This window comes from Papio anubis, chromosome 8 (genome assembly GCF_008728515.1).
Source record: "Papio anubis isolate 15944 chromosome 8, Panubis1.0, whole genome shotgun sequence".
NCBI lineage: Eukaryota > Metazoa > Chordata > Mammalia > Primates > Cercopithecidae > Papio > Papio anubis.
In genome coordinates, this window is record NC_044983.1 from 76139638 (window position 1) to 76166322 (window position 26685).

At 41.3% G+C, this 26685-nt stretch overlaps 1 long non-coding RNA gene, 1 other non-coding gene and 1 pseudogene across 2 annotated transcripts; 2 read left to right on the forward strand and 1 right to left on the reverse strand.

The window, feature by feature from the left end:
- Positions 1-535: 535 nt before the first annotated feature.
- LOC108587274 lies at positions 536-15537 on the forward strand. Its single transcript, XR_002523874.2, has 3 exons — positions 536-2561; positions 4229-4322; positions 14942-15537. It is a non-coding gene; the product is annotated as an uncharacterized LOC108587274 (long non-coding RNA).
- A 632-nt stretch (positions 15538-16169) lies between these two features.
- On the forward strand, positions 16170-16228 carry LOC116268725. Its single transcript, XR_004175895.1, has one exon. It is a non-coding gene; the product is annotated as a U7 small nuclear RNA (small nuclear RNA).
- Positions 16229-23169: 6941 nt separating this feature from the next.
- Positions 23170-24036, reverse strand: LOC116276369 (annotated as a pseudogene).
- Positions 24037-26685: the final 2649 nt, after the last annotated feature.

The following is a 26685-nucleotide window of genomic DNA, read 5'->3' on the forward strand; positions in this document are numbered from 1 at the left end:
ACTGTAGAATCCTTTGTCCCTTGCCTCAGGCTTGCTGGAAGCTATTCTAGAAAGCTGGAGAAGCTTCCTCAGGGTTTATGCACCTCTTCCCCAGTTTGTCATAGTGTGGGCAAGTAATTGATATATGTGGCTTCTTTAACAACTTGCCAGTGCCTTTTTACTAGTATTTCTACAGAGTATGTATGTTCACAAAGGGAGTGCTTGCAATGTTGGACCTAAACGATGGCTGATACTTTTTTTTTTTTTTATCTGAGACTTTAAAAAGTGAGAATAAAAAAAAAAAAAAAAAGGCCGGCATGGTGGCTCATGCTTGTAATCCCAGCACTTTGGGAGGCCTAGGCAGGCAGATCACCTGAGACCAGCCTGGAGTTCGAGACCAGCCTGGCCAACATGGTGAAATCCCATTTCTACTAAAAATACAAAAATCTCAGGGCATGGTGGCGCACGCCTGTAAATCCAGCTACTCAGGAGGCCGAGGCATAAGAATCGCTTGAACCTGGGAGGTGGAGGTTGCCGTGAGCCAAGATCGTGCCACTGCACTCCAGCGTGGGCGACAGAGCAAGACTCTGCCTCAAAATAAATGAATAATAATAATAATAAAATAAAAAGTGAGAATCACTGTTATTATCTTCTATACTTTGACCCTTATGCAGCTTTCCCTGGACTGAGATGCCTCCGTTTTTCTGGCCTGAAACTCTCCAGATGGAACGAGTAAGGAGGGGCCTTCAGGCTCTGCATAATACCTAAGACTCTGGAGAAGGTGAAGGCGAGCAGAGGGAAGCTGGGGGAAGGGAGGTGGCAAGGATCCAAGAAAAGGAGTGGAAATTGGGCCTGGCAACTTGCTTTCCACCTTTCCTCCCCTGCCCTTTCTACCAGGTCAGATCCTCCTCCTGCTTACTATAGCTTTCACATGTCAATAAAAATACTGCGTCATGTAATATATAATGCATTTCAGGTGCCTGCTACAGTGCCTGGCATGTGACAGGTGCCTATTATTCTTAACATTATTATTTTACAGTAATAGTAATATATTTTCTTTTCCTTTTCATCTATCTTTTTTTTCTACTATTTAGTTACCTGCATGGCAAACTCTCACTCTGAAGGCCTTTCCATCCCTCACACCAGTAGGACAGTATTAATCACACTCTTCTTCTGTGAGGCCACTTATATTACATTATGTTATGTTACATTATATTTTGTTGTGTCTGCATTTCCTTCTCAACTGTGGACTCCCTAAACGACAGGGCCTAGGTTTCGTTTTACACATGTTCGAATCTTCAGGGCAAGCACAGCACCTGGTACTTATTAAATGTGTGTTAAATGAATATTGGATAAATTGAGTCACAAAGAGAAAAGGAGATATCTGAAAACCACATGCTTTATTTTGAGACTACTATCTATTGACATAGTATATGACCACCTATTGCCCTGTCCTTGGGTTTCCACAAGCCACCTCTTTTGTATTATCTTTCATAGATTTCACTGTCTTTCTTATTGCTTCTGAATTTTTAGCAACTATTTCCTTTCGTGAAATATCTTGAGTTGCAATTTATTCCAATGTTGTCAGCTTTGCCACATTATCCATTAAGAGCATTTTTCTTTCATATTGGAATCTAAATCATTGTTAGCTATCTTTTATTGAGCCCTTGCTATTTATTAAACAAATATGTATTGAGTATCTGCTATGCCAAGTACTATTCTAGGTACGTTATGAAATAAAAGAGACAAAAAGCTGTGCTCCATGTCTGGTGATAGGCCATGTGTTTTCTATATGTGTCATCTCATTAAATCACATGTTGTGAAAATGAAATTTTTCAATTCTCATGGCAAGCCTCAATCTAGAGAACTGGGAAATATTTCTAATTTACGTTCATTAATCTCTTATTTTATCTTAAGTGATAAAAGAGACCATCAAAGTATCACTAACTATACCATATTCTATATTTTATAAAATTTACCAAGTTTACTTTCCAGCTCAAAGCCCATTATTGTTTAATATTGAGCATTAAAATTACATCCTAACCCATGGGCTACGTGCATCTCTGGATGTTTATTAGGTGAGGTTGATAATTGTGCTTTGTACCCAGGCAACTTGGATGAGACTATTAAACTCCTGTGTGCCTGGGTTCTTATAATTATTACTATTATTAGGATGAACCACATGGCCCAGAAATTTGAAACACTCTGTTTGATTTGTAATCCCTGTTGCAACTAGGGAGTGTTGAAGAGTAATTAAGAGATAGTTTATCCAGCTTTCTTGCTGAAATAAGATTTTTCAAAATACACAAAATTGTTTTACTATGGTTAAAAAACACATAACCTAAAATTTATCATCTTAACCATTTTTAAGTGTGCAGTTTAGTAACGTTAAGTATATTCACATTGCCAAGAAACAGATTTCCAGAACTTTTTCTTCCTGTGAATCTGAAACTCTGTCCCTATTGAACAATGACTTTCTTTTTCCACCTCCTTGAAATATCTTTATAGGGCTTCCATGGACAATGTTTGCAGAGTTCAATGCTTTTTCTCGAAGAGGTCCCTGAAAGCACAAGAAGAAAATAGTAAGGCCAAAAAGAATTGGTGTCTGTGTTTTCCTATGAGGCATTTTACCCTATCCTGCTGTCAAAATTGCTGGCTGTCAGAAAGCTCCCTGAGTAGCATTGGGTCTTTAACAGATGACTCTGGCCCTGAGTGGTGCCAGGGAGTCAGAATGTATCTTAGTCTGTTTTGTACTGTATACCAGAGACTGGATAATTTATAAAGAAAAGAAATGTGTTTCTCACAGTTCTGGAGGTTAAGAAGTTCAAGGTCGGCCGGGCGCGGTGGCTCAAGCCTGTAATCCCAGCACTTTGGGAGGCCGAGATGGGCGGATCACGAGGTCAGGAGATCGAGACCATCCTGGCTAACACGGTGAAACCCCGTCTCTACTAAGAAATACAAAAAATAGCCGGGCGAGGTGGCGGGCGCCTGTAGTCCCAGCTACTCGGGAGGCTGAGGCCGGAGAATGGCGTGAACCCGGGAGGCGGAGCTTGCAGTGAGCTGAGATCCGGCCACTGCACTCCAGCCTGGGCTACAGAGTGAGACTCCGTCTCAAAAAAAAAAAAAAAAAGAAGTTCAAGGTCGAGTGGCCAGCATCTAGGGAGGGCCTTCTGCATCATAGCACATCAGAGGGCATTACAAGTTGAGAGAGAGCAGGGGAGTCGAACTGGCTTTTATTATAAGCCCCTCTTTCAATAACAAGCCACTCCTGTGATGGCAACATTCATTCATCCATCCATGAGGGCAGAGTTCTCATGGCCTAATCATTTCTTTCTTTTTTTTTTTTTTCTTCTTCTTTGAGCCAAAGTCTCGCTCTGTTGCCCAGGCTGGAGTGCAGTGGCAGCAATCTTGGCTCACTGCAACCTCCGCCTCCCAGGTTCCAGCAATCCTCCTGCCTCAGCCTCCCGAGTAGCTGGGATTACAGGCATGTGCCACCACACCTGGCTAATTTTTGCATTTTTAGTAGAGACGTGGTTTCGCCATGTTGGCCAGGCTGGTCTCAAACTCCTGACCTCAAGTGGTCTGCCCACCTCGGCCTCCCAAAGTGCTTGGATTACAGGCATGAGCCACTGCACTCAGCCTCTAATCACCTCTTAAGTGGCCCCCATCTCAACACTGTTGCATTGGGGATTAAGTTTCCAACACATCAACTTTGAGGGACACAGTCAAGCCATAGCAGAATGCCTTTTGCTTGTTTGTTCTGGGAGGACTTCTAGAAATGGGTTCTAGGAGATAAAAAGGCCATACAGCTGTGGGCTCCTCCCCCACCCCCAGTGCTGGCATTCTCCCACTCAGAGCTCAGATAATGATCACGTGGCCTGCACTTAAATACCTCCAGTGATGGGCCTCTCACTGCACCTGAGGCCAATGTTCCCTCATCATCTTCCCTTTATGATTACTACAGATTGTGAGAAAACTTCACAAAACTGGCCTCTTAGGTACTTGAAAGTATTTAGAGTTACCTATCTGGTCTGGTTCCTTGTCTTTTCTGCTTCAAGCTGCTTTCTTTCTTCTTCTTTTAAGAGACAGGATCTCTGTCGCCCTGGCTGGAGTGCATTGATAGGATTATGGCTCACTGCAGCCTTGAACTCCTGAGCTCAAGCGATCCTCCTACCTCAGCCTCCCGAGTAACTGGGACTATAGGTGTGCACCACCAAGCCCAGCTAATCTTTTTATTTATTCTTTACAGATGGGGTCTTGCTATGTTGCTCAGGCTAGTGTCAAACTCCTGGACTCGAACAGCTTGCTGTAAGACAGAGCCTGAAAGCCAGGAGACCTACTGGGTAGATACCTTTGTTTTTGTTTTTTTATTTTTTATGTTTTCAAGATCTCTTTGATGTCATCCTTCCTCCCACTCTAACCCACCCCTGCCTTTACGGGCGAGCATGTCATCTAGGAATGTTCAGAGTACACTGTGTCTCTACCTTGGTGATGATGTAATCCCTCATCTCTAGCTGGGGCTCTGGGAATTGCCTCTTGCCAGATACGGTGTCCAGAGCAAGATCCAATAGCAGGTTCTATAACTTTCAGCTAAAGGGTAGCATAGTCAAAGAAAATCAAAGTGAACAGATCATAATAAAGATCACCCACTCAATCTGATTGGAAAGAAGCCTACGAAATTAGATATATAACATAAAAACAGACTGGGTCGACTGGTCATGGTGGCTCACGCCAGTAATCCCAGCACTTTGGGAGGCCAAGGCAGGTAGATCACCTGAGGTCAGGAGTTTGAGACCAGCCTGGTCAAAATGGTGAAACCCCATCTCTACTAAAAATACAAAAATTAGCCGGGCGTGGTGACGGGCGCCTGTAATCCCAGCTACTCAGGAGGCTGAGGCAGGAGAATCTCCTGAACCCGGGTGGCGGAGGTTGCAGTGAGCCAACATCTCGCCACTGCACTCTAGCCTGGGTGACAGAGCAAGACTCCATCTCAAAAAACAAGCAAACAAACAAAAGCGATTGAGCCTGGTGGCTCACGCCTGTAATCCCAGCATTTTGGGAGGCCAAGATGGGCGTATCAGTTGAGGCCAGGAGTTTGAGACCAGCCTGACCAACAAAGTGAAACCCTGTCTCTATTAAAAATACAAAAATTAGCCGGGCGTGGTGACAGGTGCCTGTAGTCACAGCTACTCGGGAGGCTGAGGCAGGAGAATGGCGTAAACCCGGGAGGCGGAGCTTGCAGTGAGCCGAGATCACGCCACTGCACTCCAGCCTGGGGGACAGAGCGAGACTCCATCTTGAAAAAAAAAACAAAAAACAAAAAAAAAAAATTAGCCAGGTGTGGTGGCACACACCTGTAATCCCAGCTACTCAGGGGGCTGAGGCGGGGGAATCGCTTGAACCTAGGAGGTGGAGGTTGCAGTGATCAGAGATGGCGCCACTGCACTCTAGCCTGGGTGACAGAGCAAGATTCTACCTCAAGAAAAAGGAAAGGAAAGAAAAGAAACTTTAAGAATAAAATAAAATAAAAATACAAACCAGTGCTATTTCATTAAGGAACTGAAGAAACTGCTAATGAATTAAGAAAATGTAAAGGCAGACCCAACCCTGAGAAACATGTTGAAAGAATTGAGAAACAAGTAAAAATATTGTGCAACTTTATCAAATTCCATGTATATGTTTCTGAAATCTATTAAAACTCAATTTTTTGACAAAGAGGAAGAAATAGTGCATGCTGTGTCTGCACTGAGCCCTGTAGAGTGTGCTTTTGCAACAATTGGTACTATAATAAATTCTAGACAGATAATTTATCTTCCACTATTTCAAGAAAGATTTCTGGACATTTCAAAATGAACTATGCCTTTGAGTTGAAGATTAACTTGTTTAGAAGACTTTGTGCTGCCAAAAATACCAAAAGATAACAAAAAATAATAAAGAAATAAGCAGCTCAAACTTTGCTGATCTTTATGATAAGCTAATTCTCTCCTGGTTATCTGCCTTTTGAAGCTCCGTTAACTCTGTCCTTCACAGGCTACTAGGGCAGTAGCTTTCCAGTTTTTGGACCCTGATACACGTAAGAAATACTGCAAATGGAAATCTAGAACAGACATTCTGTATGTATGTATCTGTATAAATAAGAAAAAGTTGTATTAACTATTTATTTCCCTTACCACTTGCAATTTACTGACATTTTCTTTCCTTTTTCATTCCATTCCTTTTCTGTCTGAAATTCTGTTCTATTATTCTGTTTATTTTGTTTTATCTTATTCCATTTTTTAATATTTAACTTTTATTTATTTGTTTGTTTATTGAGACAAGGTCTTGCTCTGTTGCCCATGCCGGAATCCAGTGGCACGATTTTGGCTCACTGCAGCCCCTAACTCCTGGGCTCAAGTGATCTTCCCACCTCAGCTTCCTTGAGCAACTGGGACCACAGGTGTTTGCCACCACACCTGGGTTTTTTTGTTTGTTTGTTTTTTGGCAAGGGCGGGGTTCTGGGCTCCATATGTTGCCCAGGCTGTGCTCACGCAATCCTCACTGCTTCAGCCTCCCTAAGTGCTGGGATGACAGGCATGAGCTACCCTATTCCATTTTTAAATCTCAATTGTGACTCACAAAATTGTTTTTCCCACTTACTAATTAGTCTTCATGAGTAGTTTGAAAAACACTGCTGTAAAGTGTGGCAAAAGGTGAAAGCTAGAAATGTCCTCTCTGCACCAGCCCCAGAACCTTTGCTGATCTACTTCATATTCACTTTCCACACTTCTTTTTCACGAATTCATTTATTCCTCATTTCACTTATTAGAGGAATACCTATGAAGCATCTGCCATGAGTCAAGCACTTGGCCAGTTACTGGGAAAACAGTGGTGAGCAGGAGAAATGTGGTTTCTACTTGTCCCGAGTTTACAGGACTAACCCACTTGTTTCAAGTGACCAAACTTCCTCCCCTGTTGGGTGTACGGCAGTGGGCTGTCTTAGGGAACCTGAATCAGAAGTGACCTAAACACCAAGGGAGACAGTGGTGGAGTGAGAAAGGAGGCAAGTGTGCTTTTTTTTTTTTTTGCAATGGAATTTCACTCTTGTTGCCCAGACTGGAGTGCAATGGCACAATCTCAGCTCATTACAACCTCCGCCTCCTGGGTTTAAGCGATTCTCTTGCCTCAGCCTCCTGAGTAGCTGGGATGACAGGTACCTGCCACCACGCCTGGCTAATTTTGGTATTTTTAGTAGAGACAGGTTTCACCATGTTGGCCAGGCTGGTCTCGAACTCATGACCTCAGGTGATCCACCCGCCTCGGCCTCCCACGGTGCTGGGATTACAGACATGAGCCACCATGCCTGGCCACAAGTGTGCTCTTATATCATGGCACTGAGAGTGCCGTGATATAAGAAACTCTTTGCTCAAGAGTTTCCTAGTGGTAACAATAAATGCAGTCTTCAGAAAGAAAGGCATTTTACTTGGTTTGATAATATGATGATGTATAGCGTCTTTCCCTGCTTCCAGTCTGATGGTGTGGGTGTGGGTAACACGTACATGATTACAACACAATTAAATAATATAATAGACCAACATAATATTTTTGAGTTGCATGCAGTTAAGGGATAGTTGAAAGGAGAGGAAATGACAGGAAATGAGGGTAAAAAAAAAGGAGCCTGGTTGTGGGGAGGAGTTTTCCGCGAGAGGAAGAGATTTGAATATTTTTACAGATTGAGAGAAAAGAACCAGTGGAGAGGCAGAGACAGGGCATCATTAATTAATGCGGTAAGGTGTTGGTAGACAAAGGTTTCCAGGATTAACCTGGAAAATAAAATCCCTAGAATGGTGACCACTTTATGGATAAAATAAAGGGATAATAGACAAAGCCTGTACTATTATTATAGTTATTAAAAGCAAAAGATATTTGATATGGTGGAAACTTTGCCATTAGCTACTTTTTCTCATTTTCTTGAATGGTAGGGTGATAGCATTTTGTCCTGAAACTACTCCCTAAATTACAAGTGCCCTTGCTTCCTCCCTTTATTTCATGGATTTCTTTGGGCCCATCAAAACTACAGCATCTTTTGTCCCACGGCCCCTTGTTTGTTTGTTTGTTTGTTTGTTTTCTAACTTGTAAGGGAAGAATAGCATATACATTTAAAAATGCAAGCATCAAACTTATACAGTTTGATGAATTTTCATAAAGCGAACGTATCTGCATGTAAATTCTACATTTACACACAGAAACAGAACATTACCAGCATCATGGAAGCCCATCATTCTCAGAAACCCTTTCCCCATCCAAGGGTAACTACTGTGCTGACTTCTAACAAAGGGTGCACTTTTAAAAGAGAAAATGAACTTTCCAGTAGATAAACCCACAAGCAAGAAGGTATTTCTTTAAAAGCTATCCAAATAAGGAAGGCATTTGCAACCTGTTCTTAGCTGTTTACCCAAAATATTTCTGTCACTCCTATATTGTTTGCCCAGTTGGAGCAGAAGCAGAGTGAAGAACAGGCCAATCAGGAGGCTTCTGTCTGGAAGACTCCCCTTGGAAACAAACATTTTGAAATGGGAGGTAGAATTAAAACCAAATGTGAACCAACTTATATAATAAGTAACCTGTTTCTGGCTATCTTATGCATCTGATGCATTGATACCTTTTCATTTTGCTTGTTTGTTTGTTTATTTTGAGATGGAGTCTCGCTCTGTCGCCCAGGCTGGAGTACAGTGGTGCGATCTCGGCTCACTGCAACCTCCGCCTTCCAGGTTCAAGCGATTCTCCCTGCCTCAGCCTCATGAGTAGCTGGGATTACAGGCGCCCGTCACCACGCCTGGCTAGTTTTTGTATTTTTAGTAGAGACGGGGTTTCACCATTTTGACCAGGCTGGTCTTGAACTCCTGACCTCAGGTGATCCACCTGTCTTGGCCTCCCAAAGTGTTGGGATTACAGGCGTGAGCCACCACACCCAGCCTGATGCATTGGTATCTTTTTAAAAACCAGAGTCTATTTTTCATTATTACTTACAAAATAAAATTTTGGAAAATACAGAAAAGTCAAAACAACCCACAGTTCATCACCCAGCAACATCATTGTTAATATTACGGTATATTTTCCTTTTTGTATTTCTTATTGATTAGATTATTTATTGAATGCATATGCATGGTCCCTGTGGCATTATTTGTAAGAGTGAAAAAATGGACATGTTTTAACATCCATAAGTAGGGAATGGTTAGATTATGGTACAAACATAGCATCATGACATGTTGAAAAGGATTAAGTGGAACTATGTGAACTGACATGGGAAGATACCCATCATCAATTTGTAAGTAAAAAAGATTCAGAACAATATTTATAAGATGATCTTATCTATATTTAAAATACATAGATGATGCCGGGCATGGTGGCTCACACCCATAATCCCAGCACTTTGGGACGCCGAGGTGGCCAGATCACCTGAGGTTGGGAGTTTGCGACCAGCCTGACCAACATGGAGAAACCCCGTCTCTACTAAAAATACAAAATTCGCTGGGCGTGGTGGTGCATGCCTGTAATCCCAGCTACTCGGGAGGCTGAGGCAGGAGAATCACTTCAACCCGGGAGGCAGAGGTTGAGGTGAGCCGAGATCATGCCATTGCACTGCAGCCTGGGCAACAAGTGCAAAACTCCGTCTCAAAAAAAAAAAAGATGAAAAAGGATTTGGATGTTGACTTTTTATCCGAAAACAATTCTTTTGGTCTCACATAGATGTGGCTTAAGTTTTTTGTTTTTGTTTTTGTTTTTTTTGAGACAGAGTCTCGCTCTGTCACCCAGGCTAGAGTGCAGTGGCACAATCTCGGCTCACTGCAAGCTCCGCCTCCCGGGTTCACACCATTCTCCTGCCTCAGCCTCCCGGGTAACTGGGACTACAGGCGCCCGCCACCACGCCTGGCTAATTTTTGCATTTTTAGTAGAGATGGGGTTTCACGTGTTAGCCAGGATGGTCTCGATCTCCTGACCTCGTGATCCGCCGGCCTCGGCCTCCCAAAGTGCTGGGATTACAGGCATGAGCCACGGCGCCTGGCCTTAAATTTGGTTTAGGAGTAATTAAGAAACACTTTGCAGCCGGGGGCGGTGGCTCACGCCTGTAATCCCAGCACTTTGGGAGGCCGAGGCGGGCGAATCACGAGGTCAGGAGATTGAGACCATCCTGGCCAACACGGTGAAATCCTGTCTCTACTAAAAATACAAAAATTAGCCGGGCTTGGTGGCGGGCCCCTGTAGTGCCAGCCACTCAGGAGGCTGAGGCAGGAGAATGGCGCGAACCCGGGAAGCAGAGCTTGCAGTGAGTGGAGATGGCACCACTGCACTCCAGCCTGGGCGACAGAGCGAGACTCCATCTCAAAAAAAAAAAAGAAAGAAAGAAAGAAAGAAACACTTTGTATTCAAGAGCCAATGCATTTTTAAGAACAATGGCAAATAACTATTCATTCAATACATACTTATTGGTAAATAATTGTTTAGAAACCAATACCCAATTGTCTCATGGAAATCTGTCAGGTATTTAGAGTTACCATGTTTACAATATTTCCTATTACATACTAATTTATCATTTTTAGTGAGTGATTCTCTTTTGTGAGACATTAAAGCGTCACTAAGTCAGGCACGACTTACTGAGATACATCAGAATTTGAACTCAAGATGCAACCAGAATACTCCAAGTGCAAGGTCGTTTATTTCCAATTGCCTTGAAGTTGGCGACTACGTTAGAAATATGGCTGTGGAAGTACCCCGTTCCTACAATATAAATGATTTCCCCCATTTTTTATTACCAGAATTTGAAAGAGCCAGCATAAAGGAGTCCTCCTCTATGAAGGCATCGATGTTTCACTCAGACAGAATGAGATGCAGTATTCTTTTCATATATATGTCAATATTTATCTACATTATTGCATTTATCATGTATAGTTTTTTTTTTTTTTTTTTAATTTTTTGAGGCTGAGTCTTGTTCTGTCGCCCAGGCTGGAGTTAAGTGGCATGATCTCGGCTCACTGCAACGTCTATTTCCTGTATTCAAGCGATTCTCCTGTCTCAGCTCCCAAGTAGCTGGAATTACAGGGGTGTGCCACCACGCCTGGCTAATTTTTTATATTTTTAGTAGAGATGGGGTTTCACCACATTGGCCAGGGTGGCCTCCAACTCCAGACCTCAAGTGATCCACCTGCCTCAGCATCCCAAAGTATTGGGATTATAGGCGTGAGGCACCGCACCCAGCCTATCATGTATAATTGTAACTATTTACTGAAGGGTCTCTTCCAATAGATTATACACTTCTTATGGGCAAGGCTAATGCCTTTTCTCTTTGAACCCTAGTGCCTAGCATAGTATTCAACACATACGAGTACTATCCCTGAGATACTGCAAGGTTTATATAATGGTATGTAGAAACCAATGGTAGTATCTAAATGCCTAGGTAAAGAAATACTTTCAAAAGCAAGTCTTTTTTAATGAATATTTTACATCTGACTGATTTATTTAGTGACCGTAGGTTTTATTTTTCAAAAATGGCCACCATAATGTATTTCATTCCACACGCTACTTGTACACTGAGAAGGTGACACTCCTCCCATCAAGTACTGTGGCTTATATCCCCTCTGCTTGAACTTGGGCAGGTCTCTGTGACTGCCTCAACCAACAGTGTATATAGTTGGAAGTGATGCCATATGACTTCCAAAGATAGGTTATACAAATGCCTTAGATTCTGCCTTATCCTCTTGGGACACATTCTTGGGATCCAAAAAACTATGTAAGGAAGGCAAGCTCCCATATGGAAAGGCTACATGCAGGTGTTCCAGCCAGCAGCCCCAGCTGAGGTCCCAGCCATTCGCCAGCATCAACTACTAGATATGTGAGGGACTCAGATGGTTGCAGTCCCTAGCAGTTGAGTCACCAGCTGACACTGCATGGAAAGAAACAGGCTGTCCCTAAAGAGCCCTGCACAAACTGCAGATGCATGTGCAAAATAAATGATGGTTGTTTAAGCCACCAGGTTTAGGTAGCTTGTTATGCAGCAAGAGATAACCAGAACAGGTCACCGTGAGTTCACATGCCAGTGGAAATGGAGGGAAGGGTTAGGGGCCCAGAGCCATCCATTCTATTTCCTGTTTCTTAATCTTGGTGCAGTGAGAAGCAACATGGTCAGATGGAAGCAGGATTAGAACAAGAAGGATGACCCCAAATGGACCCTGAAAAGTTAATTAGAAGCTGCTAATTTCAAGCAGAAACATTAAAAATGTATTTGTGAGGCACAGAGTTTATTTTTTGAGGAGGCAGAAAAACTATTTTAAGTGATTACAGAATGATCGTGGCAAACACTCTTCTCTCTATATATATATATGTATATACACATGTATAATGTATATATATGTATAATTGTAACCATTTACTGAATATATATACTGAATATATATGTATAATTGTAACTATTTGCTGAATAGATAGATAGATACAGAGAGAGAGAGAAAGAGAGTCCGAGTCTCACTCTGTCACCCAGGTTGGAGTGAAGTGGCATGATCTCAGCTCACTGCAACCACTGCCTCTTGGGTTCATGCGATTCTCATGCCTCAGCCTCCCGAGTAGTTGGGATCACAGGCATGTGACACCACGCCTGGCTAATTTTTGTATTTTTAGTAGAGACGGGGTTTCACCATGTTGGCCCAGCTCGTCTCGAGCTCCTGACCTAAAGCCATCTGCCACCCTTGGCCTCCCAAAGTGCTGGGATTACAGGCGTGAGCCACCGCACCCAGCCCTAGTATCTTATTGATGTGTTCAGAATCATGTATGGTGATTGCATGGAGGTGCCGCTTAACAAAAGAATTACGGATGGGTAGTGTAATTATCTAATGCTGGTGATTTGTGAATTTGTGATGAAGGACCCATTACCTGCTGCAGAATGACTTCAAGATTTGCCCAAAGATTTGCCCAAATAATCAGTGTGAACAGAATGTGGTTACCACCCTTATCAATGCTTTTGACACAGTAAGTTATACTGTGATGAAAAAATTACACAGGAGCAAAATGCACGCTGCAAGTGTAGATGAGTTAACTGGCTGGTTCATGGACACAGGCTGCTTTCTTTCTTGGAAAATTACTTGTGACAGTTAAATTAACCTTGGAGATTGGCAAAGATTTGCATATTTTTTTTCCCATTCTTTATGAACTGCCAGGTTCTTTTGTGAGTACAACAGTGCACTTTTATGTTAACAATGAAATACATTATTTGGGAGGAAACAATGAAAAATGAGATTGAAGAAACCAACTATGAGTTATCAACCCTTTCAATCTATTAAAATACTGCAGCATATAACCTTGAATAAATTGTCTTGGTTCTTTAATGAAGATTAAATGTAAAGCATTTTTTATTAAGAAAAAACGGCTATTAGATGTGAATTTCCCCCTTATTCCCTTTTAAGCCAAACTACCTATTTTTTCTTTAAAAATGACATCCATCAGCCAGGTGCGGTGGCTCACACCTTTAATCCCAGCACTTTGGGAGGCCGAGGCAGGTGGATTACTTGGGGTCAGGAGTTCGAGACTAGCCTGGCCAACATGGTGAAACCCTGTCTCTACTAACAACACAAAAAAATTAGCTGGGCGTGGTGGCGCATGCCTGTAATCTCAGCTACTTGGGAGTCTGAGGCAGAAGAATTGCTTGAACCTGGGAGGTGGAGGTTGCAGTGAGCAGAGACTGTGCCATTGCATTCCAACCTGGGTGACAAGAGCAAACTCTGTCTCAATAATAATAATAATAATAATAAAATTAAAATGACATCCGTCAAGTTCGCAATGGTCTTTGGCTTAGACTAACAAGACTGCATTCCTTTAGACTGCCAAATGAACAAATGCTAGCATTTCCACCTGCTCTCTGACAGTGAGATACTCTCCTTTATGAAGTTGGAATAAATAGACGTCAAGACCTGCTTTGTCCTATTGCTTGAGTCTTGGAGGGCTAAGGTTAATTAAAGACAATTATTAAACCCCAAATATTGAGAAAGTATATGCAGAAAGATATTTATCACAGTATTGTGATTTTAAAATGTCAAAAAATTAAATATTTCAAAAACATTGGATGATGCATAGCTTATAAATTATGATTACGAAGAACATTTGGCAACAGGGGAGATCTTTAAGTGGATAGAAAAAGGAAAGAAATGTATTAAAACCCTAACAAAGATTGCTTTAGGGTAGCAGAATAAAATGTGATTTGATTTTATTTTCTCATTTTTTCTCTATGTTCCATAAAGGTGATTATATTATTATTATTCAAAATTACTTAAAACAATTGCCAAGTATTTAATGATGCTTGAATCCAGCAGGAGAGAACAGAGATCATTTTGAGCTATAGGTTGAAAGGAAATGACACGTAAATATGGAGAAAACCTTGATGGGGGGGGGTCTTTCCTTCATCATATCTATGCAGATAGAAGAAGTGGCTTCCGGCCGGGTGCGGTGGCTCAAGCCTGTAATCCCAGCACTTTGGGAGGCCGAGACGGGCGGATCACGAGCTCAGGAGATCGAGACCATCCCCGCTAACACGGGCGAAACCCCGTCTCTACTAAAAAAAAATACAAAAAAACTAGCTGGGCGAGGTAGCAGGCGCCTGTAGTCCCAGCTACTCGGGAGGCTGAGCCAGGAGAATGGCGTAAACCCGGGAGGCGGAGCTTGCAGTGAGCTGAGATCCGGCCACTGCACTCCAGCCTGGGCGACAGAGGGAGACTCCGTCAAAAAAAAAAAAAAAAAAAAAAAAAAAAAAAAATGGCTTCCAGGTGGACACAGCCCCCTCACAAATAGGCTCTATTCCATTCCTATTTTTCCTAAAAAGAGCCTTTGCCTGAATTCTCCATCTAACTTCTTCAAATCCTCAACTAATCACCCAATCTGGAGTTAATAAAAAGCATTTATGTATAAGTAGGAGCAAATAATATTTTACTTTTTTATTTATAAGGTAGCAAATGCACATCAGGAATTGCAAAGCTGTTTCTGAGAAAACGAGGATCCAGTTTACATGAAGAGTTGTGAAGAATATATGAAGATGGGGTGCTATCAGAGGTGAGGTAACCCCGGTTTTGAGGGGAAAACCTTAAAACTAGCGAAGAAAAGCCAGTAAGAAGGGGAAGTAGAATTTGCAAAATAGAGGTAATTGAGCCACAAACTTTACAAAAAAGCGTGATATAGAACAAAAGTTAGATTATGAATACAAAATAGATTAACCTGGAGGGGGTGCGGCTAGCAGGAAGGCGTTGAATAAGTTATCTTGACTTTCTAAAAGATTTTGGGTTTTCAGAGTGGTCTCAAGTTGCATACCTGCAGCCCTTTTGGCTTGCTCTTCTGCCATAAGCATGTTATTAAGCTGCAATTTACATCTGTACTTGAAACACAAATTCAGATTTTAGAGAGTATCCAAAAGTTCCTGCTTTTCTCACCTTGCTTTAACAAGTATAATCCTGGGTGACACTGACTTTCTTCTATACACATTTTTCATTTAAAAGATTATTCTAGTTACAAATAACTACTGATAGGTTGATGCCAAATTTATTTAAAACGGTGTCTCTTTTTTTTTTTTTTTTTTTTTGAGACGGAGACTCGCTCTGTCGCCTGGGCTGGAGTGCAGTGGCCGGATCTCAGCTCACTGCAAGCTCCGCCTCCCGGGTTTACGCTGCCTCAGCCTCCGGAGTAGCTGGGACTACAGGCGTCCGCCTAGTTTTTTGTATTTTTTTAGTAGAGACGGGGTTTCACCATGTTAGCCAGGATGGTCTCGATCTCCTGACCTCGTGATCTGCCCGTCTCGGCCTCCCAAAGTGCTGGGATTACAGACTTGAGCCACCGCGCCCGGCCTAAAACGGTGTCTTATAATGTTCATTTTGCCTTCTACCCAGCATATATCCAAATAATTCCATCAAAAGTTTATATTCATTTCCCAAATATGAAAACCAATATCCTGAAATTCTGTCTGGTATCTTTTGGGCTTATCAGTATCATTATTTGCATATATTTGAAATAAAGACAAGGAGCAAATAACATAATCTGTGCCTTGATTGAAGCCAGTATTTTTCCCAAAAGTATCATTAAAAAGTATCATTTTATTAACAAATCCATCTTATAGTCCTTTTATGTGACTGTAATAGTTCTTTGTTAATACAGCCATAAGAAATTATTTACATTAAAACAATCAGAAGTGTTACAGCTCTTTTAGAATTTGTCTAGTAGATTTTCCAGTGACCAGAAAATCCTCTGCTAAAAAAAAAAAAAAAAAAAATTCAATTGGGTATAATAAATCAGTTATCCATTTCTCATCTCCACAATCATTCCTGTCTGACAAAAAAAAGTATAGGAGAGTTGTTTGCAGAACACATCTTACTTGCTAATGCGTCTTTTAAAATTCCGCTTCTTTCTTATGTAAACAATTCTAATCAAAATTTTTTCACACCTTCTGCTGCAACAATGACCCCAACCCCATACAAAACAACAGACACACACGTCAGGGACTTCCAGATTTTTCCAACTGTGGTTCCCATGATGAGAATTCTGTAGTGTAGGGTTTGCATCAATTATTTCCCTAATAACATCTAGTGAGTACATGTTTGTCACTCAACTGTTATATATGATCCAAATATGAACCCAGGGTGCTTTGGGTATGAGTCATATATAAGTCAGGTGCTTGATTCATACCTACTCTTCTTTTGACAGTAATCCTTGTTAATGCCCTAATTTTATGATGTAATTTTACTTGAATTAATCTTGAACAACTGCAAATTATGTAATTAATTACATTCAGCTTCAATGACAATTACTTTTTAATTTCAACCTCTCAGCCTGACATCCCAGCAGAAATCCTGTATATACAATGGCAGTGACGGGTGGATGGGAAGACCTCTCCAGCTTACTGATGTGTATGGACTCATTAATTATATAAATTGCATTTATTTTTGCAAAAAAAAAATTCGCAAAAAAAAAAGTGAAGTGTATGCCATTTTCTTGGACTTAAGGGCTTAGAGAAGTTAAGGGACAGAGAGTGAAAGAAACTACCTTCAGTAGCTCCTGATTATTTTTCCCTTAACACTCATTTTGAAGGGGTGTAATTGGCATAACTTAAACAAATTATTGTGGTCACATAAATTTGGTTTATGCTGGATTTAAAATTGAATAGGTTTCTTTATTATAGAATTGCTTGTTCTTTAATATATTACTATATGTTGTGACTTTCCAAGAAGTGGAATATAAAATGTTTCCCAAACTGTTTTGAAAAGAGAGCACCCTTTCTTTCTAAACAAATAACAACTTTATTGAGGTATAATTTATGTGCCATGAAATTCACTTACCTTAAAGGAACAATTAAATGATTTTTAGTGTATTTACACTTACGCAACCATCACCAAAATCCAAGTTTAAAACATTTTCACCATCTCAAAAAAATGTGTTTCTATTTGCCATCACTCGCTATTCCTCACTCCAGCCCCAGGCAACCACTAATCTACTTTCTGTCTTTACAGGTTTCTCTTTTCTAGAAATTTTACATAAATGGACTCATATAATAGGTCTTGCTCTGTCACCCAGGCTGGAGTGAGTGCAGTGGTGCAATCATAGCCCACTTCAAGCTGGAACTTCTGGGTTCAAGTGATCCTCCCGCCTTGGCCTCCCAAAGTGCTGGGATTACAGGCGTGAGCCACTTTGCCCTGCCACTTAGCATAATGATTTTGTTTTGTTTAGTTTTGTTTTTTGAGATGGAGTTTCGCTCTTGTTGTCCAGGCTGGAGTGCAATGGCGCAATCTCTGCTCACCACAACTTCCACCTCCCAAGTTCAAGTGATTCTCCTGCCTCAGCTGGGATTACAGACATGTGCCACCACACCCGACTAATTTTGTATTTTTAGTAGAGACGGGTTTCTCCATGTTGGTCAGGCTGGTCTCGACCTCCCGACCTCAGGTGATCCCCTTGCCTTGGCCTCCCAAAGTGCTGGGATTACAGGCGTGAACTGCACCCTGCTTAGCATAATGTTTTTGAGGGTCATCCATTTTGTAGCATGTATCAATACTTCATTGCTTTTTATTGCCAAATAGTATTCCATATAAGTATACCACATTTAGCTTATCCATTTATCAGTTTATGGACATTTGGGTTGTTTTCACTTTGTGGTACTGTGAATAACATTTGAGTACAAGTTTTAGTGTTTTTATATTTCTCTTAGGTATATACTTTGGAATGGAATTGGTGAACTTACGTTAAACTTCTGAATAAATTTCCACACTGTTTTCCAAAGTGGTTGCACCATTTGCATTTCTACTAACAGTGGATGAGAGTCTCAGTTTCTCCACATCCTTACCACCATTTGTCATTGTCTGTTGATTCTAACCATCCTAGTGGGTATGTGGTAGTATCTCATTGTGGTTTCTATTTGCATTCCTTGCTGATCAATAATGAGCATCTTTTCATGTGTTTATTGACCATTCATATCGCTTCTTTGCCCAAATGTTTATTCAAATTTTTGCCCATTTTAAATTGGGTAATTTTCTTATCATTAAGTTGCGAGAGTTCCTTCTATATTCTAGATACAAGGCCTTAATCAGATATGATTTGCACGTATTTTCTCCGTCTGTGGTTTTTCTCTTCACTTTCTTAATGATGTCTTCTGAAGCATGAAAGTTTTTAGTTTTGACAAAGTTCAGTTTATCAATTTTTTAGTGCTTGTGCTTTAGTTGTATCTACAAAGGTCACAAAGATTTATTATGCTTATGTTTTCTTTTAAGAGTTTTACAATTTTGGCTCTTACATTTAGATCTATGATTCATTTGGAGTTAAATTTTGAGTATGACGTGGGAGGCAAAGGTTTAAATATATCTTTTTGCATGTGGCTATTGAATTGTCCTGGCACCATTTGTTGAAAAGACTATCCTTTCTCTATTGAATTACCATGGCACCTTTGTTGAAAATCAATTAAGCATAAATTTAAGAGTCTTTAATATGTTAATGTATGTTGTGAGTTTCCAACAGGGAGGATAGAAATGTTCACAATTTTTTTTTTTTTTTTTTTTTTTTTTTTTTGAGACAGAGTCTCGCTCTGTAGCCCATCGTGGAGTGCAGTGGCGCGATCTCGCCTCACTGTAGGTTCACGCCATTCTCCTGCCTCAGCCTCCCGAGTAGCTGGGACCACAGACGCCCGCCACCACGCCCGGCCAGTTTTTAGTAGAAACGGGGTTTCACCGTGTTAGCCACGATCACGATCTCCTGACCTCATGATCCGCCCGCCTCGGCCTCCCAAAGCGCTGAGATTACAGGCGTGAGCCATCGCGCCAGGCCCCCAAAATGTTTTTAACAAGGAATTCTACTCCCTCCCCTGACCTTAAAAAAAAAAAAAAAAACACACACTGACTTTCATACAGGTTCTCATTGAGGTTCACAGAGCAAGCTGTAGGGAAGCTAAATTGTTTTCATGCTTCTCTAAATTATTCAGGGCTCTAACTTTTACTGAAACTTTGTTTGTTTAGACTCTAGGAGGCTAACTTGTATTTGAACTGCAAAACCAAAGACAATTTCTTTTAGTGTGCTTATTACAAAGACATCTCATTATGCAAAAATGATGCAACTTTGGAAGGTTTATGGATGCAAATTTGGAAGTATGAACAATTTTGCAATTGTGTCTTTTATGTTTTTAGGGCAATGCATCTTGCTTGATCATGATATATGACTGGAGAGAATATCAGTATGAGGTGTTACAGTCAAATAAGACTTGTTTGCATACACTTTATCACACACACACTGTATACACACACAATCACATACATATACACACATATTGGAGATACAGTTTTTTCTTTTTAAATATACACACATACTGAAGATACAGTTTTTCCTTTTCCTATTTAAAACAAGTAGATCTTTTCTTAATTTTTTTAGCTTCTGAATTTTAAAGTCAATCACATTTTTATTTAACCAAGTATAATGCAAAATGTTGGATTAATTGCTTAAATTTGACTTTGTTAAAATGACAATATTATCACTTTTGCATTATATTACTACAACGAACAGAAGAACTTAGTACAAAAATTAAAAGCAAAAAAGTAAGGCCGGGCATGGTGGCTCACGCCTGTAATTCTAGCACTTTGTGAGTCTGAGGCGGCGAATCACCTGAGGTCAAGAGTTCAAGACCAGCCTGCCCAACACAGTGAAACCCCATCTCCACTAAACATACATAAATTAGCCGGGCATGGTGGCATGTACCTGTAGTCCCACCTACTTGGGAGGCTGAGGCAGGAGAATCACTTGAACCCGGGAAGTAGAAGTTGCAGTGAGCTGAGATCGCGCCACTGCACTCCAGCCTTGGCGACAGAGCTTGACTCCATCTAAAAAAAAAAAAAAAAAAAAAAAAAGGAAAAGTAGAATTAAGTGTCTCTTTATTAGTTTGTATTTATCTGCAGAACAACAACAACAACAAAAAACACACAGGCAAAAGCCAACGATAAGAGAAAAAAATATACAGTTACTTCGATGAGGAGATTGCAGCGTCATAAATCTAGACAGGGAGATTGCAAGCGCAATCATCTGCACTGCAGTCCTCTGCAGCACTGGCCAATCCAGGCGGCCTACCCCAGCGACCGCTAAGCTTCAAGAAACCCACAGAAAATGACGGTGTAAGATAAGCATAGAGGTGTTCTACTGCAGCCCTCCAAAGTGCATTTAATTACCCTAACTGACACACTGATTTTCTATGTCCCCACCTGCTAGTGATTTAGTGCTATTTTTACAAGCATAATATATATATATTTTTAAATCCAGATGGCATTATCTCACCTTACATGTAAGAAATGATTACATACAGAAGTTTCCTTTTTTAAAAAAATAAAATAGAGATGGGTCTCCCTATGTTGCCTAGGCTGGCATCGAACTCCTGGGCTCAAACTATCTTCCCACCTCCGCCTCCCAAAGTGCTGGGCTGAGATTACAGGCAAGAGCCACCATGGCAGACAGAAGTTTCCTAATAGGTAATAATACTGTTTATTATTATTATTATTATTATTATTAGGGGCATTCTATTATGCCAAACACAATTTATAGTAGAAAGTATGTTTTCTTGCAAAACTTTAGCCATATTTAGAACAGCTTTCAACGCATAAGGCACCCCCTCTCTTTGTCAGGGCATTCCGGCTACTTTTGAGGCTTAATAGCTCTAGTCCATTTCCATTCTCACTATACTTTTTAGGTAACTTAAATGTTCATTTTAGTTTAAATCTCAAGTCCTTTTCTGAAATGGATTTTACTAATTAGCTAATTTAGGAAAATTGTCTGGTATTTTTTCTTTCCTTTGTCACCTCAAACCTCGCTTGGTATTTGCTCAGCATTTTAAGATCTCCCCCGCCCCCCAGGCTACTTGGAAGCTTCCAGGCTACTTCCTTACGGGCAGTTTACAGATTTTGTTTTCAAAGGCCTTTAGTTGACCTTGACCTGCGTGGGTGTTCTCGTCTTTCGTCCTATCGTATGTTACGGTTACCTGCAGAGGCTAGCGTCGAAGGAGAGGTGCTATGCGAGGATGGCCCCAAGTTAAACAGTGACAGCCTCTGCCCTCCTAGACCCCAGGCGCGCGGGGGCGGGCGCGGCACACCGATTCCACCGCCACCTCCAGGCCTCGCGGTGTGGCGGGGTCCGGGACGTCACACAAATGCCAGGTCACCCATGTTTCTGCCCTGGGGAACTCTCATGTCAGCCGGTCCCCCTATTCTGCTAAAGGAGAAAACAAAATTTCCCTCCCATGGACGCAGCTGGGCAGTTTGAGAACTGGTCGGGCAGAAGGCTGATCGCGCAGAGCCTGGTGCAAACGGGAAGCAATTGCCCTGGAAAAAGAAATGAGGGGCAAGAATTTGCATGTCTTTCCCAGGAGTATCAAAGTCTGGGAGAGTTTCCTTCCCAAAGTCATCTGTTCCAAACTGAACTAAAAAAGCTACCTCCCAGGGGCTCCCCAGGAACAGGTTCCCTTGTAAGGGCCAGCAGAACTTGAATAATTTGGGAAGAAGACTCCAATCAAGGATGGGAATTATCCCCTTACACACTTGGCTAAGATTCTTAGGAGAGTAAAGAGGGACTGGAAATTAATATATTTGGAGTCATATATAAATCTGACATTGTAAAATGCAGGCAGTTCTTATTCTGCAGTGTAGGGCCAATCATGATCACATCGGTTACTCCTTGTGGTATCTTTGTAAAGTCCTGATTTAAAGAACTGCTGTTTTGTTGTAGATGAGTGTCTGGGCTGATGGAACTCTCACATCACCTAAATAACCATGAGGCTGTTTTTCAGTTTGCTCACCTCAATGCTACACATTGCACATGCATTAACAAATATCACTAATGAATGATGATGGAGGTATCATCATTTACTTGACAATCTGTAAAGTACCTTCCAGGTAATTGACAATGTATACCTACTTAATTACTTATGCTCTTCACATCTCTGTTCCTTCTGTTTACTTTGCAAAGAGAAAAACCCTTTGAACCCAAACATTTGTCGACCCCAGTCACAGAATTTGCCAGAGGGAAGGCAAATCTTTTAGCATCTACTTCTAGTATAGGTGAAATTGCTGGGAGTGACTGCTCAGGAGCAACTGAGCAAAATTGGCAATTTTCCCCACAGAGGAAAAAGATTTGATATGAAAAACATCATACAGCCACTCAAATGTAATTGCCAATATATTTACCAAATTGAACAAGTGATTTTTTTTTTTTTTTTGAGACAGAGTCTCACTGTGTTGCCCAGGCTGGAGTGCAGTGGCACAATCTCGGCTCACTGCAACCTCTGCCTCCCAGGTTCAAGTGATTCTCCTGCCTCAGCCTCCTGAGTAGCTGGGACTACAGATGAGTGCCACTACGCCCGGCTAATGTTTTGTATTTTTTAGTAGAGATGGGGTTTCACCATATTGACCAGGCTGGTCTTGAACTCTTGACCTCATGATCCACCTGCCTCAGCCTTCCAAAGTGCTGGGATTACAGGCGTGAGCCACCGCACCTGGCCACAGGTGATTTTTGGATTGTCCACACCATGGCTTCCCTCCTACAGATTGACTTTAATTACCTGAAGTAAGTTTGTAAGTTTAAATAAAAAGAAGTCGCAAGCAGTAGATAGTGAAATGAACAGAAATGGAAACATATGCTGAAAGTGTAATACGCTGGGAAATTTTACAGAGGAAGGTGAGATTAAATGAAAACAGGAAGAGTTCCCATGCTAGGTTAATTTACACAATGTCTTTTATTTGCTTACATTTATCTGGGGTGAATACATTTATAATTTATAATTTTAACTTTTAAAGGTGTGGACAGAAATGCTTTTACTGATTAGAAAATAATTTTTATTCCACTAGAAGTGGAACAATACTTCTTGTAAATAAATACTAGAAGTGAAGTACATCCAGTGGAACAAAATATTTAAAATAAAATATTTAAAACTACACTTGAAATTTCAAATGCATACAACTCAGAGGATAAAATATCTTCAAAAATCACAGACACAGAGTTTAGGAAGCCAAAGGCTGTGAACTTCCCTTCTCACTGAATCTATGCTTTATGTTGCATTCTTCACAGGTAAGCAATCAATGCCTGTTCTGCTGTGGACCAAAACCAGCCCCATGGAGCTGATCTTCAAAGAAATGGAATTTACTCTGGCATACTCTTATGTATGATACCTTTCCAAGGCCAAATCCCAAGATACCAACAAGTGTAACTTTAGGCAATGATCCAAATCTTGGATTAGCTGCTAAATAACGTTGGCAGAACAGTCCCTGGGTGACGAACATGCTTACAGGAGAAAAAGGCAGAGCTCTCTTCCAGAAACTTTCTTCTTGACATCCTCTTATAATGTTTGAAATCTCTCCTCTGTGAACATGCAGTTTTTTGAATAAAACAACAGGCCCTGCTGCTTGCCTGGTGGTGGCAAATGGGGACCTTTCTCTTGGTTTCCATGAGTAGACATTGGGGCCATGATGACTTCGTGTTTGCTTTTCTTCCAGTTGAGTGTGCTCGGCCTACTCCTTGACCCAGTGCTGAGTGTCTGTTACATGTCAGGCAAGGGCATACGTAGACGTGAAGAAGAATAAGACACAATCACTGCTGAAGGAACTCACAGTCTGTGGGGGGTGTTCCCCAAGGCCGTGTCCCTGGCACTGCCAAGCTGAGCTGGCCTCCTTCCTCGGTGACTGCCACAGCCTGGACTGGAAAATAAATTTTAATTTCTAAGAAAGTAGAGAATGTGAGAGCGCCTTCAAAGTGAGGTTTACGGTTGTAAAACTTGGATTTCAGCGTGTTGTTTGAAAGGCAAGTAGTATTTATATGTACTCATGTGTACATAATTTTATAATCACTTACAGTGTGTCTGAACCAGCTCCTGACCTCAATGTTGTACTGCTCTGGGGAAACATCACACTTTTTCTACCCAGGGAACTTAAGTCTATCCCAAAGAATAGTAAATAGATTTAGAAACTCTCAAAATGTTCTGCATAGAAAACTAAAAGGAACTCTCCTGTTTGAGAAACTGGGATGGGTTTAAAAAGACTGCAAATTCTTTATCACCACCCCCAACCCCTCAGAGGTGGAATTAATCCCTTCTCTCCTTTAATATGGCCTGGCTTTGAGACTGCTTAATGAATAGAAGGTGGCAGCAGTGACGCTGTGGCAACTCTTGGCTTACGTCCTGAGAAGGCCTGGAAGTTTCCATTTTCCGTCTCTTCTGGGACCCCCAAACTACCACACAGAGAGACCACATATCTTGCACTGGAGAGGGAGGAGGCTGGCCTCCTGGTGGGGCTTCCTGGAGCCTCTAGTTCCAGGCATCTTTTGAAAGACACCGAGAACTGCCAGCTGAGCTATCAGTCTACAGAAGCTAGAAAGCAAACAAAGTGGCTGTTGTTTTAAGCCACTAAGTTTGGGCAATTTGTTACATAGCAATAAATAATTGAAATAGAAAGCAAGCCATTCACTGTCACCTATAATTCTTGGTTAACAGGGAATGGCTTTGCTTTTTTGGAAAGACAGTTAGACTTAGTTCTCTAAACTGAGTTTTGGCCGATGATTCATTGTGAGTTGCAGAGGACACAGGTAAGGGTTCCTCTAGTTAGAGAACACAGGGATATAGGGTCAGAAAAGATGCAGAGAATTATGTGGGGAGTAGGCAGCGAGGTGTGACCTTTAGGGCCTGGCGGGTGGCGGCAGACATGAGGACCCAAATAGATGCTGTGAATAAAACCAGTGATCCCAGGCAGACGGTGGTACCAAGGCTATGAGTGCTGAAGGAGAGAGTGGGGAGGAATGATAAAAATAAAAGCATAATTATTCAAATAAAAATGTTTATTCATATGCCACATAAAATTATCTACCCTACTACACTTTTGGAAACACTGCCTAGAAATAACACCCTTTTCATACCTCATGGCTCCTTCTGAAGGAGTCCTTCATGAGGAAGTAAGTAAATAGGGATTTTTCTCTTTTTTGAAGAAACTAGATATTTTTTCTTACATAGTGAAACACAGGTCTTTCTTCATTACTCCATGCGGTGGTCACACTTAGCCCCATCAGCACAGTTATACAGGCACAGTCACACACCAAGGAACAGGTAGACACACACACAAACACACACACACGCGGACACATTCTTAAATAGGATGTTTTTCAAATTGGCAATCATGAAGAAAAATTGTCAACTTTTATACTTTCAAAGTTCCTAAAAATAGATGAGTCTATTTGATAGCAATTTTGGCATTTTTGAGGGAAATAAGTTTACTCATATTTTCAAATATTTAAGCTTAAACTGCATAATTAAAGAATTCCATATCATCTTTAATTTGTTTTTTTGTTTGTTTGTTTTGTTTTTGAGACGGAATTTCACTCTTGTCACCCAGACTGGAGTGCAGTGGCGGCATCTTGGCTCACTGCAACCTCCACCTCCTCAGTTCAAGCTATTCTCCTGCCTCAGCCTCCCGAGTAGCTGGGACTACAGGCATGTGCCACTATGCCTGGCTAATTTTTGTATTTTTAGTACAGACGGGGTTTCATCATGTTGGCCAGGCTGGTCTCGAACCCCTGACCTCAAATGATCTGCCTGCCTAGGCCTCCCAAAGTGCTACTAAATGTGCAGTTTCATCATTAGCCTTTTTTGTACTTTTGTGTTTTTATTTTTTTATTTTTAATTTTTATCATTAATCTTTAAAAAATCAAATGAAAGTATTATTGGATAACAAAATTGATTTCAAAAAATTGATTTCAAAAAATTCCAGTTTTGTCTACTGCTTGAAACTTTAGGTTATGATCTCATGAGCATGGTATTTCAATGTCTTCCCATGTAGGATGGGTATTTTTCTACTCCAGAACAGGTATTATTACCATGAGGTAATCTATTTTTAAGAGTGTCATAGGAGGCAGAAGGGAATCACTTGCTGTGTCCTAAAATTTAATATGTAAAGTTTTTTTTTTTTTTGAAACGGAGTCTTGTTCTGTCGCCCAGGGTGGAGTGCAGTGGCGCAATCTCGGCTCACTGCAAGCTCCGCCTCCCGGGTTCATGCCATTCTCCTGCCTCAGCCTCCCGAGTAGCTGGGACTACAGGCGCCCGCCACTGCGCCCGGCTAATTTTTTCTATTTTTAGTAGAGACGGGGTTTCACCATGGTCTCGATCTCCTGACCTTGTGATCTGCCCGCCTCGGCCTCCCAAAGTGCTGAGAT